The sequence below is a fragment of the Schistocerca gregaria genome, unplaced genomic scaffold, assembly GCF_023897955.1.
Source record: "Schistocerca gregaria isolate iqSchGreg1 unplaced genomic scaffold, iqSchGreg1.2 ptg000703l, whole genome shotgun sequence".
Classification (NCBI taxonomy): Eukaryota; Metazoa; Arthropoda; class Insecta; order Orthoptera; family Acrididae; genus Schistocerca; species Schistocerca gregaria.
Window position 1 is genome coordinate 57,501 of NW_026062081.1, and position 5,000 is coordinate 62,500.

Sequence of the window (5,000 nt, forward strand, 5' to 3'; positions counted from 1 at the left end):
GCTCTGAGGTCGTTGTACGAGGTGTCGCACGCCACACCGCCAGCCGGCTGTGCACGCTACCGAGAAAGTACCGGTATGCGAACCGCCAGGCGACGGGCGCGCATCGCACGTTTAAGGAGACGCGGCCGGCCACACAGGCGACCACGACACTCCCACGTCTCCGAAGCGGGACAAACGCCGCGCGCTTCAGTATACGTAGCCGACCCTCAGCCAGACGTGGCCCGGGAACGGAATCCATGGACCGCAATGTGCGTTCGAAACGTCGATGTTCATGTGTCCTGCAGTTCACATGTCGACGCGCAATTTGCTGCGTTCTTCATCGACCCACGAGCCGAGTGATCCACCGTCCTGGGTGATCTTTTCCTTTTCAGTCTCCCACTGTCTCTTTCAAGACAGTAGCATTTGCGGGACTGAGGCGTCTGACGGCCCCTGTTCCACTATTTTTTTTTGTGTCCAACGGCCTCACAGCCGATGGGCGTCGTACGGCTCCACACCGGAGCGGACAGGCACTCGGGCGAACGTCATTCAAAACCGGCGCCAGGCGCCAGGTACCGCAGGCCAGCCGCTCCAGAGCTTCAGCGCTCGTACCACACAACAACAACACTTCCGCTAGTTTTGAGAGGCACGCGTGGTTCCGCACGCGGCGCACGGCCACTGCCGTACAGGTAGCGTGTTGCGCGACACGACACGACACGCACATCGAAAGACATGCAGTCTAGTCGGTAATGATCCTTCCGCAGGTTCACCTACGGAAACCTTGTTACGACTTTTACTTCCTCTAAATGATCAAGTTTGGTCATCTTTCCGGTAGCATCGGCAACGACAGAGTCGATGCCGCGTACCAGTCCGAAGACCTCACTAAATCATTCAATCGGTAGTAGCGACGGGCGGTGTGTACAAAGGGCAGGGACGTAATCAACGCGAGCTTATGACTCGCGCTTACTGGGAATTCCTCGTTCATGGGGAACAATTGCAAGCCCCAATCCCTAGCACGAAGGAGGTTCAGCGGGTTACCCCGACCTTTCGGCCTAGGAAGACACGCTGATTCCTTCAGTGTAGCGCGCGTGCGGCCCAGAACATCTAAGGGCATCACAGACCTGTTATTGCTCAATCTCGTGCGGCTAGAAGCCGCCTGTCCCTCTAAGAAGAAAAGTAATCGCTGACAGCACGAAGGATGTCACGCGACTAGTTAGCAGGCTAGAGTCTCGTTCGTTATCGGAATTAACCAGACAAATCGCTCCACCAACTAAGAACGGCCATGCACCACCACCCACCGAATCAAGAAAGAGCTATCAATCTGTCAATCCTTCCGGTGTCCGGGCCTGGTGAGGTTTCCCGTGTTGAGTCAAATTAAGCCGCAGGCTCCACTCCTGGTGGTGCCCTTCCGTCAATTCCTTTAAGTTTCAGCTTTGCAACCATACTTCCCCCGGAACCCAAAAGCTTTGGTTTCCCGGAGGCTGCCCGCCGAGTCATCGGAGGAACTGCGGCGGATCGCTGGCTGGCATCGTTTATGGTTAGAACTAGGGCGGTATCTGATCGCCTTCGAACCTCTAACTTTCGTTCTTGATTAATGAAAACATACTTGGCAAATGCTTTCGCTTCTGTTCGTCTTGCGACGATCCAAGAATTTCACCTCTAACGTCGCAATACGAATGCCCCCGCCTGTCCCTATTAATCATTACCTCGGGTTCCGAAAACCAACAAAATAGAACCGAGGTCCTATTCCATTATTCCATGCACACAGTATTCAGGCGGGCTTGCCTGCTTTAAGCACTCTAATTTGTTCAAAGTAAACGTGCCGGCCCACCGAGACACTCAACAAAGAGCACCCTGGTAGGATTTAAACGGGGTCCGCCTCGGGACGCGAAAGCACCCCTTCGGCTCGCCCCACCGGCAGGACGTCCCACGATACATGCCAGTTAAACACCGACGGGCGGTGAACCAACAGCGTGGGACACAAATCCAACTACGAGCTTTTTAACCGCAACAACTTTAATATACGCTATTGGAGCTGGAATTACCGCGGCTGCTGGCACCAGACTTGCCCTCCAATAGATACTCGTTAAAGGATTTAAAGTGTACTCATTCCGATTACGGGGCCTCGGATGAGTCCCGTATCGTTATTTTTCGTCACTACCTCCCCGTGCCGGGAGTGGGTAATTTGCGCGCCTGCTGCCTTCCTTGGATGTGGTAGCCGTTTCTCAGGCTCCCTCTCCGGAATCGAACCCTGATTCCCCGTTACCCGTTACAACCATGGTAGGCGCAGAACCTACCATCGACAGTTGATAAGGCAGACATTTGAAAGATGCGTCGCCGGTACGAGGACCGTGCGATCAGCCCAAAGTTATTCAGAGTCACCAAGGCAAACGGACCAGACAAGCCAATCCGATTGGTTTTGATCTAATAAAAGCGTCCCTTCCATCTCTGGTCGGGACTCTGTTTGCATGTATTAGCTCTAGAATTACCACAGTTATCCAAGTAACGTGGGTACGATCTAAGGAACCATAACTGATTTAATGAGCCATTCGCGGTTTCACCTTAATGCGGCTTGTACTGAGACATGCATGGCTTAATCTTTGAGACAAGCATATGACTACTGGCAGGATCAACCAGGGAGCTGCGTCAACTAGAGCTGAGCAGCCGGCCGCCCGGGAGTGTGTCCCGGGGGCCCGCGCGAACACGCAAGCGTCCGCTCAATTATTCTGCAAACAGGAGGAGGCCGAGCTCCCCTGCACGATACACCTCGAAACCCTCTCAGGTCCCGGCGGCGCGCAGCGCCGTCCTAGGTACTTGGTCGGTTTCGAGAGAGGCGCAATCGCCCGGAGTTAGGCGAGTAGACGGTTTTAGTGCGAACACCCTTGCTCCCAACTGAGCTTGCCGCTGCCGACAGAGGCCCGGGAGCGTGCTGTCGTGGCATTGCCGGCGGGAGACAACACGCGCCACCTATGGTGACCGGCAGCTCCAACGCCAGCGCCACACAAGGGCAAAGCCCCACTTGGGTGCAGAAGCGAACTCTCCCAGCACAGCGCACGCGCCAACACGTCCGCACAACTGCGATACAAACCACCTGCGAGAACCGCTGGGGCGACCGAGCAGCAGACGGCGTCGCGGCGCCGAGTGCCAGGCGGCGGCGCATCCTCAACGCACACAGTCCTCAATCAGACCAGCACACTGCAGATGTCCACCGCGCTTCGCACCGGGCTCGGCTGAACCAACTTTGGCCGCCAGGCGCCGCGTGCAGGGTGCGCCGCAGCGTAGCTGCGCCGCCTGCCGGGCCCGTCGGCTGGCGCTCCTGCCACTCGGCGCCCCCCACCAGCCGGCTGTTGCGCGTGCGCCCACGCAGCGCGCGGCCAACACGCCGGGCGGCCCCCCTTCACCGGCCGGGAACAGTCCCACCAAGCCACCGCCGCGTATCGCTTCATACCCACATGGGCCTAGTCACGTGTGTGGATGTGGCGGGTACCGCTGAAACAACCGGTTAATAGCTGTACCGATCGTCGCCATCACAGATTCACCTCCAGCGTGAACAACCGCTCAACAACGGATTTCCAGTTCATTTGCGTATCTTGGGCAGTAAACGTAGATGTCCACCTACATTTGCGAATTCAACAATTCTTGCATGCCAGGATGTCATGTGTCACGACACGCTACATCAGACCACATACACACTGCGACATGTGCAGAAGAGAACACGTGGAAGGTGGCCCGCGCAAGTATGCGATGTCCCTTCCGCGATCCACTGTCAACCGGCATCTGCGGCATGTCCCAGATATGGAACGCGGTCCACCAGGGTAGCACTTTGTGTGAGGCAATACGACAAAGTCGGAATACACGCGTCACTACATCAGACGGCTCACGCTGACCTGACCTGACCTGACCTGACCTGACTCACCGCACCACCACCCCCAGCGACCCAGGGTGACATACAATGCGTTCGTACGTTCCTCCCACACGCCTCTACGGCGTACCACAGTGCAACCTAGCTGTTATTGGGAGACGAGACAAGTAGCATCGAGCACAACATATGGAAATTGAGATTCGACACCGTTGGGCACAGCCAGCGTACAGTCACACGTATCACACTACTTCACTCTGTACGTAACTACCGATGATCGGTACAGCGTGTGGGTTACGCGTACGACATCAGCGGACAATGGACACAGACCATACCACGACGTACACTGAGGGCGTCGACATCTGAATGCAACTGAACAGCTGCGAGGCTCATTTAACACTCACACGCCAGACCGACCAGCTTGAGAGGACAGAGACACAAAGAGGGGGACAGAGGGGGGGGGGGGGGCCGATATAGTCCTATTGCAGTACAATTGACAGTGGATAGCGGGAATATGTGGAAAGTAAGCAACACTCGCAAGACATCTACATGAGGATAACAACGACACCAGAGATTCCGAGCAGTGAACTATGTTAGGCAAAGGGACAACGTGGGTTAGGTTAAGGGACAACGTGGGTTAGGTTAAGGGACAACGTGGGTTAGGTTAAGGGACAACGTGGGTTAGGTTAAGGGACAACGTGGGTTAGGTTAAGGGACAACGTGGGTTAGGTTAAGGGACAACGTGGGTTAGGTTAAGGGACAACGTGGGTTAGGTTAAGGGACAACGTGGGTTAGGTTAAGGGACAACGTGGGTTAGGTTAAGGGACAACGTGGGTTAGGTTAAGGGACAACGTGGGTTAGGTTAAGGGACAACGTGGGTTAGGTTAAGGGACAACGTGGGTTAGGTTAAGGGACAACTTGAGTTAGGTTAAGGGACAACTTGAGTTAGGTTAAGGGACAACTTGAGTTAGGTTAAGGGACAACTTGAGTTAGGTTAAGGGACAACTTGAGTTAGGTTAAGGGACAACTTGAGTTAGGTTAAGGGACAACTTGAGTTAGGTTAAGGGACAACTTGAGTTAGGTTAAGGGACAACTTGAGTTAGGTTAAGGGACAACTTGAGTTAGGTTAAGGGACAACTTGAGTTAGGTTAAGGGACAACTTGAG

At 55.0% G+C, this 5,000-nt stretch overlaps 3 non-coding genes across 3 annotated transcripts in view; all 3 read right to left on the bottom strand.

Moving 5' to 3' along the window:
• The window catches only part of LOC126320120 (large subunit ribosomal RNA), a 4,222-nt gene extending 4,210 nt beyond the window's left edge, over positions 1 to 12 (bottom strand). Inside the window, exon 1 of the ribosomal RNA XR_007557877.1 lies at positions 1 to 12. This exon is cut by the window's left edge and continues 4,210 nt beyond it. This is a non-coding gene — a ribosomal RNA (large subunit ribosomal RNA).
• A 188-nt stretch (positions 13 to 200) lies between these two features.
• Positions 201 to 355, bottom strand: LOC126320096 (5.8S ribosomal RNA). The gene has a single exon (XR_007557854.1). It is a non-coding gene; the product is annotated as a 5.8S ribosomal RNA (ribosomal RNA).
• A 368-nt stretch (positions 356 to 723) lies between these two features.
• On the bottom strand, positions 724 to 2,616 carry LOC126320155 (small subunit ribosomal RNA). The gene has a single exon (XR_007557902.1). It is a non-coding gene; the product is annotated as a small subunit ribosomal RNA (ribosomal RNA).
• Positions 2,617 to 5,000: the final 2,384 nt, after the last annotated feature.